General features: G+C 35.3%; 1 protein-coding gene across 1 annotated transcript in view; it reads left to right on the forward strand.

Moving 5' to 3' along the window:
* The first annotated feature begins 11,709 nt into the window (after nt 1-11,709).
* Nucleotides 11,710-12,584, forward strand: part of LOC150109611 (putative nuclear hormone receptor HR38) — an 87,448-nt gene continuing 86,573 nt past the window's right edge. The window contains exon 1 of the mRNA XM_090409198.1: nt 11,710-12,411. The gene's annotated coding sequence lies outside the window, so the exon portion shown is untranslated. The remainder of the gene's footprint in view (nt 12,412-12,584) is intronic.

Here is a 12,584-nt window from a genome sequence, read left to right on the forward strand (position 1 = left end):
GCTTTATCTAAGTCTGTGTATGCAATGCTCTGCACACCATGTATGAGGGAAAGCGATTTACGGTCAGTAAGGAGCGGTTTAAGTAATCTCTAGTGGGAATGGTCTTCTTGTTTGATGGATATATAAGCTACCCCCCCCCTATTGATTATCCTTATAGTGTTAAAATGCGTTTCGGACTAGATTGGTAGCTTTATTGATGAGTTTGTGATCTTGTGCCTGCTAGTATATTTTATGAGTTTGCAAGCTATAATTGTGTTGTTAACCATCGCATAATCATTCAGTATTCTACCGTTACGGTGTGTTGTTCTGCTATTCCAAGAGGGAGATTTTAAGATCATTCCCTATAATGACAGTTTCTTTATTGCTAAGTATTGCTTTGAGATTTGTTTTCATGAGCGTTTTGTTCGGCGGATTGTAAGATGAGCAAATCTTTAATTTGCCTGCATTTTCGGTCTGTACTTCTACTATGGTGATTTCGAAGTTTGTGGTCGATGGGTAATTATTGATTATGTCTGAGGTAACGTTTTATAAAGATAGCAGTGCCTCCCGTCTGGCATCGGATCTGTTTTTTCTATATAGGATACAACCCATGTTTTTAGGGTTATTAGCTGGAAGCAGGTGAATTTCATTTATTAGAATGATATCTGGATTATGGAGATTTGAATATTCTTGCAATTGTTAAGCCGTTGGCGTTCCGGAAGACGATCCATAGTGAATTATGTGTGACTGAGATTTTATTCATTACTGAGTGCGAATATTATTGCTTTGAGTGTGTTTAATAAATCTGTTTGTTGATTCCTGAGAGCAGTTGAATTTACTAAAGTCTGCTCACATTTAGGCCAATAATGCATTAATGACAGTAACTAAGTTTTGGTTGAATTCTGAGTTTTTTTCCTCAGGGCAGGGCAGTTTCTTTAGTCTTCTTACTTCAGTATATGTTTCGTTAAAAGTATCTGTGATTTAGTTTCCTTTGATATTTATGGGAACAGCACTATTTTCATATGCTGAGTTTGGAGAAGTCATCAACATAGATTTTTGGGAGCGATTTTTTCTGCAGCTGTTTTTATTTTTAATCCTTCTTTCTAGCTCACAGGATGTGGTGCAGTAGAGTTTGTGCATTTAGCGGGAACAGAATTTGATTCATTACATGTAATTTTTGGATGATTATTGCCAAACTTGAAACATCTGCTTTACAAAGTCTTTGGGCGAGCCCAAATTCCTGTCATCCATGGCATTGACCAGCGGATGCGTTCTTTTTAAGTGGCTCAGGAGTAACTATGAGACCACATACCGATTTGATATTCTAGATTTGTCTTTGATCTTTCCTTATTTCCACTCGAATTATCATATGACGCTTGTCCAGTCTTTCTATCCTACTCATTTTTATTGGGTTGAGTCCTTGATTGTTGAGATCTCTGGCGACCTCATCTGTTGAGATTGATTCGGTGTCTTCCCTCAACTCCACTTTGAAATATTTTTCACTGCTAAGCGCGAAAGTGTGGTAAGTACGTTTAAATTATCAAGAAGTTCGGATAGATTACGGTAATCTACTGTAGACACCAACTGCATTTTTAGCCCAGGAGAAGTTCATTTTTTTTTGGTTCTTTAGTGATCGATGGACCAACTGTTTTTGTCACTCAAAATGAGTGGAGAAATACTTTCCTTAGTTGTGTTATCTGCAGTGGATTCTTCCTCCATGGCATCCGGCTCCGTTTTCCTTTTTTAATTATTTTTTTTTTATTTATGTGTTTTGAGCAACATGACAGCATGTATGCGATAAACATTTCGCACTCATCGCTTTGTTGTCCATCTTTATGGAGTTAGCTAGAAAAATATACAAGACTTACCTAATTTTGTAGTACAATTAATTGGAACTTAATCATAATCAACTTCCTAGTACAGATACCTAATACTGTACAAAATCTCACCATAAATTGAAAACACATGTTAATAGTAAAAAAATATTAATAACATAAACAAATAATAGACCTCATACTTTATCATATTGTATATATCGTAGAATATCACAATCAATTAATTAATTCAATTTTTTCTAAAGCTTTTTTTCTGAACAATTGAATCACGTGCCTAGTTATGGAAATACAAGCATTTGAGGTCAGGTCGAAGTAATCAGTTTTGCTTTTCAAAAACTATCGATGTCCGCTGTGAAGTTAATCTCGCATTTCACGATTTCTATGATAAAGAGAACACGTTCAGCGTACGTGAACTTATAACATTCAACTCTTTTCTATTTCGGTATTGACATTTGATATTAAAGATATCGTCTTTTGTTTTTAAACTAAAAATAGCGAACTCTGTGAAGCATACATCTGGAACTTGGTGCATACTTATTACAACCAAATATAACAAGCTACCTTAAACTATGAAATCCTTTTATAAATTACTAAAATCGATTAAGATAACTTGTTATTTCGGAAATACAGCGGCATCGGGTGGGAAAATGTCATCCATTTTGTTTCCTTATTGGTGCCTACTACCAATCTTAATGCATACAGGGCTACTTCACACTTCCTTCGTTCCCTAGGGGGAAAAGATCCTTTGTAATAGTAACTTCATTTTGTGGCTACCCTAGGGTAGTCGGGAAATTAAAAAAAAAATGATTGGAAACATTATTATTACTACTTTACAGCTGAAAAAGAAGGGAGAGAGAGAAACTGAATATAAAAAGTGTAAGCTTTGTTTAATCCAATATTGAGAACCTATAAAAATGAATACAAAGTATTTGCCTAACTCCCCTATTAACGCATAGGAAACGAGCACAGAAAAACCCACGTCTGACTGAAGCCTACCCTAGCAAGTTCAATAAAGCATTCAAGAACATCTATAATAACTTAGGCTTACCATAATTCAAATTGACATTCTACGTTTATTTCGACTGAGGATAACCTCTGTAAGGTATATTAATTAAAATGTAATTTGCTATAAACTACTGCTCAAATATCCTTGCGAGCCTCCGTAGCTCAGTCAGTAAAGACAAAGCCCTTTGTTCGAAAAGACCTGGGTTCGATTCCCGTGAGTGACGTGAGGAACCTTTATGTGGTCTCTTTCGACTAAAGGTGAGTTAGCCAGTCTCATACGGTAGTAGGGTTTTTTGTCACCCGGAAATGCGGGTTTTTCGTTCCCCAGAACAAGCAAACCGACGGCCTCGTGAACAGACATGGATTACAGTTATGAATACGTCACCGCCATATGTCGGTCCCGAGCCCGGATAAAATTGGGGGGTTGGGGAAAGCAATGATGAAATACCTTGTAAAAAATCTCACCAGGAATACTTTGTGGACAATGCCTACAAAAGTCACCTACGACTGAAAGGGAAAATCAGATCAAAGTATCCTTTTTTTTTCCTATAAAAATTAAAAAAGGAATTATATTTTGCAAAAAAATTATTGAATCAGATCTGCTATTGGAAAGATAGCTAACTTAAAAAAGTATCAGTGATAACAAATAGAATTCGATAGTTTCATTAGGATGACTTTGCCTTCTCATTAGATTTATTCAGGAAATGGCTGCGCAATATTTAAGCACTATAAACAAAATCTAACATGATCTCACACACACACACACACACACACACACACACACACACACACACACACACACACACACACACACACACACCATCTATTAGGAGAGTTAAAGAAAGGTATTAATGGCGAACAGGAGGAGAGAATTCAGACGAAAAATGGTAACAGGTAATGAGAAGTCTTGGAGGAATGTAACGTATTCCTGTGAGAAAACGAGGATTTCGCCATGGGTGATTTCTTTAAATACATTTATTATTATTGCTGTTAGACAAAAAAAAAAAAAAACTGTATTCGATAACTTCTATTTTTTTTTTTTTTAATCTGAGTAAGTAAGATATCTATGGAACAGCAAGGGGTAGACTAAAGTATGGATAATACCATATCTCTGATGTGTAAGTCTCTTTTCTATGAAGTGAAAACTTCATCCTCGTCAGATTTCGGAGGATTAGAAAGTCCAGAAAAGGTACGCACCAGCATTCATTCGAATAGCATTTATCCTTTGAAAAAAAAAACTTCTAATTCTGATTTGGAGAAAGGCTGTATTGCAAACCTACCATCGACGTGTGTGAACCAAATGGAAGGGTATGTTCTCTGGTAGTGTGCCAAAACAAAGAGAAGGAAATAGTTCCAAGGTAGTTCCCCTTTATCTGTTTATACAATTTACCGGTGAAATTGGGAAATTACAAATTGAAAACGGCTTGATGTTTGGGTTAAATAATTGCTTGATAGTTTCATAGTATCGCTTAAAAGAATGTTAGTAACCTCTGTCACCAATTTTGTTTAACATGTATTCCGAAGCAATGTTAAAAGAAGCACTGGAGAATTCAGAAGAAGGAATAAAGATTGGAGGTAGACAGATATTTACAATACGATATGCAGATGACAAGGCATTAGTATCAAATACTGAAAAACAGGACTTCAACATCTGTTGAACAGATAACTGGAGTCCTGTATCAATTATGGAATGAAAATTAACATAAGAAAAACAAAGGTAATGAAAGTAGCAAGGAAAAAGGCAAATATGGATATCAGAATAAATGGGGAAAAATTGAATCAAATAAAGACATTTAAATATCTAGGAAGTGTGATTGGCAGTGATGGAAGATGTAAAAGTGACATAAAAGTAAGAATAGCGATGGGAAGATATGCCTTTAATAGAAAATGGAATTTGTTCAGAAGTAAAATGGACAGAAACCTAAAGAAAAGATTAATAAAATGTTATGTGAAGAGTGTTTCCCTCTATGTAGCTGAAACTTGGACGTTGAAGAAAGAAGAAATTAAGGTTTTGGAAGGCTTTGAGATGTGAATTTGGAGAAGGATGGAAAAAATCAAATGGACAGTCAAAATCAATAATGAAGAGGTCTTTAAAAGAGTAAAAGAAGAAAGAAGTGTTAAAGAGGATAAAAAGAAGAAAAGGAAACTGGATCGGACATATTCTGAGAGGAAATGGAATCATCGGAGATGCTATCGAAGGAAAAATAAACGGAAAAAGACCCAGAGGAAGAGTAAGGAAAACAATGCTAGATGACATGCTCAATGGAGACAGGGACACAACCTTGAAAGAGAAGGCTCGCAACAAAAGAGAGTGGAAGAAAAGTTTTTGCTACTACCTGCTCAATTGCAGAATACTCAAGAAGAGGAAGTGTGAGACAATATGTAGAGTTGTCATTAAATCTGATTTTGGTATAGGAAGCCCGAAGACTTATCCTTAAAACCTTAAGCGGAGACTGGAGCATGAATTAAGATGCAGTCCACTATGAGAGGACTGCACTGTTCTAGGAAAATGCCATCCAGCAATGTATAAGGTGCTGATCGTCGCTTTCTTGGGATCTCCATAAAATGGCAGATAACCATTTTTTAAAATTATTTTATCATACCTCGTACGCCGTAAAAACGTTTTTCCTCTTGATAACATTAGCGTATTCGTGAGAGAAAATAATTTTGCCTATTAGCGACTTTATCAGAAGGGGAGAATATTGCAGGTGTCCGTAAAGCCTGTATTATCAGCAGTTTGTTTCTTTTTCATTGGTAATGTCTCAATACCATCATTGTCGATAATCAGGGGTGGAAAGAATAAAACAGAAGGAAACTGAAACTGGTAAAAGTAAATGCTGAAGAAGTCATTGCACACTTCACTATGGAACGAAAGAATATTGAAATCAATATGGTAGGAATTGCAACAACATTATGTTAAAAGGAGAGAGTATCACGTTTGATGAAAATCTCTGATCCAATGGAAAGGGAAAAATCCCATGACAGTTGCATTCAGCCAGTAGTGTAGCGAAAGATGAGCAGAGAACAGCTTTCCTTGGGCACCTCTGTAAGGGGGAAAATAATTTTTTATTTTTATTTTTGCACGTGTGTATATACTTAAAACAAATAGTGGAGGGTGCAAATTTTACACCTTCAGCGAATTCAGATTCTTGGATACCTCAAAATTATGCTACAGCTCTGTGGTATGAAGTCACGAATTCTGATTGTTTCAAGTCTTTTTCGATGGTGCTGTAGAAAGGTGTTTCTTCCAATTATAATGAGAGACAGCGAGTATTAGAATCTACCTGAACTTTGTTGATGATCAAGTACACTAGCTTATGGTCACCAGACAGACGCTTATTTCCAGGATAATTCTTACGCTTACAGTGACAAAATATTGCTTCGTTTGAGAATCGTATTGTTATCGATTCAAAAAGATTCTGGGATAAGAAACAACAACATGAATTTTGTTTGTTTCATGATCTCAAAGATTGTTTCAAATTAAACAATAGACTTCTTTGTGATGATAAGTTGGATGTCACTAGTAGTAGATAATATTTTATTTCCATACAAAAGTTCAGTAAAGTTAAGTCCTTAAAATTTACAAAGCTCTTATTACGATCTACAGAGGCGACCTCCTAATAACCAGAGATGTATAGGTTACTATTATGAATAGATAATAGAGATGCTTTGTTGTTCTACCCGAAAATTTGAATTGCTGGAATTGCACTGCATTATTATCACGTATTTGAATCAGTGTACATTTATCTACCGTCCACATTTCATCTGCTCAAGTGAATTTATTATATCATAAGTTTAAGATTTGTTCCACTTACTATTTTAATCGCACTTTTTTTTCGTTTATTTTTACAAGGAACAGGCAAGAAAGGTGACCAGCATGATAAGGAAGGCAAAATCATATTACGAGAAGTTAGCCGAGCAAGCGAAAGGAGAATCCCAGAGTGTTTTCGTTATGTGGAAAGTAGGGGTAAGAATGACTATGGAAGGATAACTTGCATGAGTGCAGATGATAGAGAATAACAGAGGCAGGCGAAATTGTTAAGCTACTGAGTGACCATTTGGCAAGAGTATATCATCCAAGTCAAGATGCTGTTATGACAGAGCTGAAAAGGACTGATGTGAGAACAGAGGTTCACGAATTAGAGGTACTCAGGATATTGCAGAATCTGAATGCAAATACAGCTGTGGAAGTGGATGGGATGTTGGCTCGCATTTTAAGAGAATTATCAACTCCACTGACCAAGTGTTTAATGCTGTCTCTACCTGGCAAAGTCCCAAGAACGTGGAAGAAGGGCAAAATAATTCCATCGCATAAAGGATTTAAGTGTCAGTAGCAGTAAATTATAGACTAGTCAGTAATCGGGAGTGGTGGTGGTAAAAGTACTAGAAAAGTTGGTCAAAAAGAGAATTCAGGATTGGGTAGATAAAAATATGATTCTCTCTGTGAGGGGTCAACATGGCTCTGTGAAGGGTCGGTCATGCCTTAATTTGCTAACTTTTAACAATAGGGTGAAATCTTAGTTGGATAAAGGAAATGGCTACACGATGATACTGCTAGATTTTGCAAAGGCGTTTGACAGGATACCATGTGGAACACTATTACGCAAACTGCAACAAGTGGAGACGGATAGGAAACAGGTAAAAAACAGGATAGGAAACAAAAAAGTAGTATATGGAGGAGCCAAATCCAGGAGAAGGCAGGCGATTAATGGTGTGCTGCAGGGCTCTATGCTTGTACCACTACTATTTGTATATAAATGATATTGGAAATAATTTGAAGAGAGATATTCAGTTGTTTGCTGATGATCCAAAATTGGTATAGTAATAGTTAATCAAACGGATGTAGAGAGCTTGCAGGATGATTTAAATAGACCGACAGTATGGGAAAAACATAATGGATGTCCATTTACAGTGGAAAAGTGTAACGTTATGCATTTTGGGATACAAAGATTAAAATTTGTGTACCATATTGAGGGAAAGGTACTCCAAGAAATTGATGAATCCAGATATTTGGGGATAGTAGTGAAAGTTATCGTTCCTCTTTATAAAGCCCAAACCTGGATTATTGTGCTCGCTTCTGCTCATCTCGGTTTCTTGGGGGATAAGGGAGTGGTAGAGAAGATCCCGAGGCGAATGACCAAGATGGTGAGTGGTCTGTGAAATGCTTCCTATGGCGGTTTATTGAGGGTTGGTGGATTGCAAAAGTTGATTGATAAGCGTAAAAGGGGAGATATGATAGAAACATTTAGGTTACTTCAATTTCAGCACTTGGCTTGAGAGGGGGGAAGAACAAGAGGTCATCCCTGGAAGCTGGGTAAGAGTGTTGTTAGCAAGGGCGTGAGGACTAGATTTTTCGCTTGGAGAGTGATGAATGAATGGAATGGGTTGTCAGAGTCAGTTGTAAGTGCTTTGTCTGTTAATAGTTTCAAGCAGAGGCACGATAGATATCGTGTTGACAGTTTGTCTTCCCACGATGATTCCTAGGACTCCAAAGAAGTGCTCATGCAATAATAATAATAATAAAAAGAAGAATTTGCTCTTTGTTTCCATTGTTAATGAAATTAGCAGTTTTTTGAAGATTTCTGAAACTTGGTTATTTCAAACGGATAGGAATATTTTTAGGATATAATTCTGACTTCGTTGACGTTATATTTTCAAAATATTTAAAATATTTTTTGGATTTTCTAGATCATATAACAGTCCTAGATATCTATGGGATTTGTTGGATGCTTTGTTGTTTCCGTTTATTTATTATATTATTTTTTGTATAAGTGTTAAAAAAAGGTTGCATTTAGTGACTATATTTAGGAGGATGAATCATACGATAAACCCGTAATTACTATCGCCACTCCGTTCACTTCCACATAGATAGATTGCGAAGAGATTGATGTGCTATGTACCAACCCCTTGGAACACATTATTTTAACTGCATTCGAGATGGAATTATTTGAATACTGGAGTTTTTTAAAAGCTGTCCATGATGAGGCTTTTCTTATATTCGAAAATAGGTTTGCTTGTGTGGTAATTAAATTTTAATACTATACTGAATTAAAGGCTTCTTGGAGGTCAATGAATGCTGTTGGGTATTCTGTAACAAATATTTACTTTGTGTTGAGTAACAATCAAAACCTGGAGGGGGTTTAAATATTTTAACTTTATTTCGTAAAATATACCATTTATCCATGTTGAGACTTCACTCATCTTTCCAGCAAAAACCATCTACATCTTTAAACATCTTTGAACATGAATGCCGTAAATGAAGAATATTCAGACAATCCTTCAAAGTATAACAAATATATTCAGGGAAGTGGAACAGGTAAGTTCATAATTCACCACCTAATAGTTAGCAATGGAAAAAACCAGTAGGTTGTCTATTGTAAATTGAATTGCAAAATGTAGCTTTAAAATGTATTAGGATTTCCGATATACACAGCCTCAAAATTCACACCCTAACAGTTTGTAATGGATAACGTGGGCTGTCCCTTGCAAATTGTGTATATCGGAAATCCTAATGCATTATTTCAAAAGTTTTGATGTATGGCAAAGCTGTATTTTTCAATTCAAAATATCACAGTGATATTATAATATAATATTCTCAGAGTATATTTTAAATTGAAATCTTATCAATTAACATCGTTTTAAAGTTTTGTCCATTTTATAGTTATTCCAGTGTAACAAAAAAATAAATGAATATAAAATTTATACCATTTCGAAGTACAAAATATTTGTCAGTTATGGAAGATCCAGAAGAAAACGATGAAGAGCAGGACGTCCTCCTATTTAAATATAAATGTTTAATTATATTAAAATAAATTATTTGACTACAAGGTAAATTATGATGTCAATTGGAAAAATAAGTCGTTTCTAATCGTTGCTTTATTTTTATTTCTAATATCAATACTTGATGTCTTAATATACTACAGAAAAATGAAATGAAGAAATCAAACAAAAAGTACGGGGCAACTATGTTTGTATATGAATGTGATCAGAACTCAAATATGTGCATTAACTATCCACAAAAATGAAATGATAATGAAAAAAAGTTTTAAAAAAATGAAAATGATAAACCCGGTTAAATAGGGAAAAATGTAATATCTATGAAAACAAAATTATCAGAAATAACTTACAAGTTTTTATTGGTTAAGGTACTCAATCTATCTACATGGAATGTAGATAGATTACGAGATAGACTGAGAACAGATTTGGAATCTCTTCGTTGCTAATAGGAGAAATGTTAATAACGCATAAACAAATATATCCACAGTGAAGATATCACATTCAAAATTTTGCACAGCCTCTATTTAACCACAGAAAGATATGAAAGAAACCTTTGACTTTTTGGGTTAGTTGCTCCAGAGCCAAATCTCAATCAGTTTACTCTCTCAAGAACAGAATGTTATGAAAACAGAAGCAATATGGCATTTTTATTTTTAGTCTTTACTTGAAACGTTTTTTTCAGTGCTAAAAAATAGCAAGTTGGGGAAATGTCGTTTTCATAAAATGTAAAAATTTCGACAAGAAAAATTTTGAATTTATATGATTAATAATAATAATAAAAAGGTTACAAGCCAAGACGGGGGAAAGAATTAATTGTTCAGGAACCATGACTCGAAACCATAAATGTGGGTTCGAGCCTGATGGTTCAGAATGTGGGTTCAGGGTGGATCTAAGCAATACTAAATAGTTTGTTAGTTATCAAGACGTTTGAAATTTATTTTCCATTTGGTTAGACTATGATAAATTAAGTTTAACCCTTTATCCAAGTGTATGCAAACAAAGTTTGCGCCTGAAGTATCTTCAGGACTGAGACAACTCTGGTAGTGGCCCTTCTCTTAATGTATAGCATTATACATGTCCGCAAGGAGATGTGCTTTGCATTATGGGAGATACTGAGACAAGAAGTGATGAGAGCTTGGTCCACCTTTACTACGAGTTGCCTCAGTCCTGAAGATACGTCAGGCGCAAATTTTCTTTGCATACACTTGGATAAAGGAATAAATTAAATTTATTATACTTATCAGGACAAATTACTGGAAAACTATGAAATTATCTTCAAGATCTGTTAATGAAATACCGCATTGTATCACCTAAATAATAAAAGACACTAAGTAAGTAAACCATCCAATAAATGAAAATTAGTTGTAAGCAGGTACGTTGTAAGTAGGAAATAACTTGTGATGGTGAAAGATTCACGGGATCTTGAACGCAATAGAAAGTTGCTCTACAGTAGACGGTTATTTTCATTGTGTTCGTCTATAATTACTGTGGGGAGGGGGGAAATAACCAGGCGCTACAGTGAGAACAGACATCTTGAAATGAAAGAAATTGCTCATCTAATTATAGAGCAAAGAGACACTTCGATACGAAGCGATCAACATGTCCACGTGCCTCTACTAGCATCCTTGGAACTATGCCCACACCATCTTAAATGCACACCACCTGTGCCCCCGTACGTGACTATATTTAGATTCCGATGAACGTTTCGCCACCTCAAAGCCAATGACTGTTGTTGGTCCTTGGCGAGCACTTACTAGACAATAATTGCTCCACACAGATCTTGTTACAGTTGCGTTAATCACGTCAGCAGTTTTTTGACGGCAGCGATCTTTTTTTTTTTTTTTTTGCGGTCTCTCTTCCCCCTTTACCCACTCGCTGAGGTAGAGAAGTACGTCATTGTGTGATCAGTAACCACGTGCAAAAACGCCAACCTATTTTAGACGTTGTTGTTGCTCACTTTTTTTATTTTTTTAAAAGCGTGCTTGGGTATAAATAGGCAGCCATCACTAGCACAAGTCCCTTACTGCACATAAGAATAACAGCTTTTGTAGCTGTTGGGATACTCTTCGAGAATAGGTGTATTTGTGGTTTTCACGAACTAAAGCAACATTAACAAATGGCTCATGAACAAGTGCTAATTGAAGGACTTAGAAAAATATCAACAGTTATTACAACTCTTATGAAGAACCTCTTAAACCGGAGTTTGGCAACTATTGCACTCAAGATTTCTTGTGAAAGCAGAACTAAACCTTCTGTATTTTTTACTTCCATGCTGAGGAAGAAAAAATCCACAGTATTAGACAACACCAGCATTACAAATGTCATAAATAAAACGTATAGTTCTTGAGATAAATCATTGTCTATTCAGCTATTTCACATTCTGTAAAATATGTTAAATGGAGGCCTGTGGTGTCAATATTAGTAATTCTGCATTTCAAGAGAATCGTTAATCATCGCTAAAAAGGTCACGATCTTCTTAATGTGAAGAGAACTGAGAGAAAACATAAGTAATTTATGAAGTGCTGACAGCTGAATTGTTCAAGGTTGTTTAATCATATTATTTATGTGTCTATTTATTACGGATATTCCTACGAAATGTGCTGATGATGAATTTCTATCCAGGAATTAAGTGGTGGTGAGTTGACCTCCAGATCAAAGGTTTAGTTTCTTTTCTTTGATATACAGTGATTAAACTATTCCTTCGCAAAGATTGCCAATGGATACGATTCTTTTTGACAAGCTTCATTCAAAAGTCAGCGAAGTTGTACCTTTATAATCTGTGGATTTACTAGTGCTTATACAAATCAACAGGAGGGTAAGTAGACGGATTTATTATTCAGTCCCTTAGGCTATTTCTTACTCCCTCTTCTGATTTTCTAAAATCCCTCTCAATGTTCTTTTCACAGAAGTCTTCTGTTATGATTCAGGAGTTCTTATTATAAAACAAATTATTAATTACCCTGACGTAAAAATTTGAAATCAAAGGAT

Source organism: Typopeltis vanoorti, chromosome 2, assembly GCF_054136105.1.
Source record: "Typopeltis vanoorti isolate ZY-2024b chromosome 2, IOZ_Tvanoo_1.0, whole genome shotgun sequence".
Lineage (NCBI taxonomy): Eukaryota > Metazoa > Arthropoda > Arachnida > Uropygi > Thelyphonidae > Typopeltis > Typopeltis vanoorti.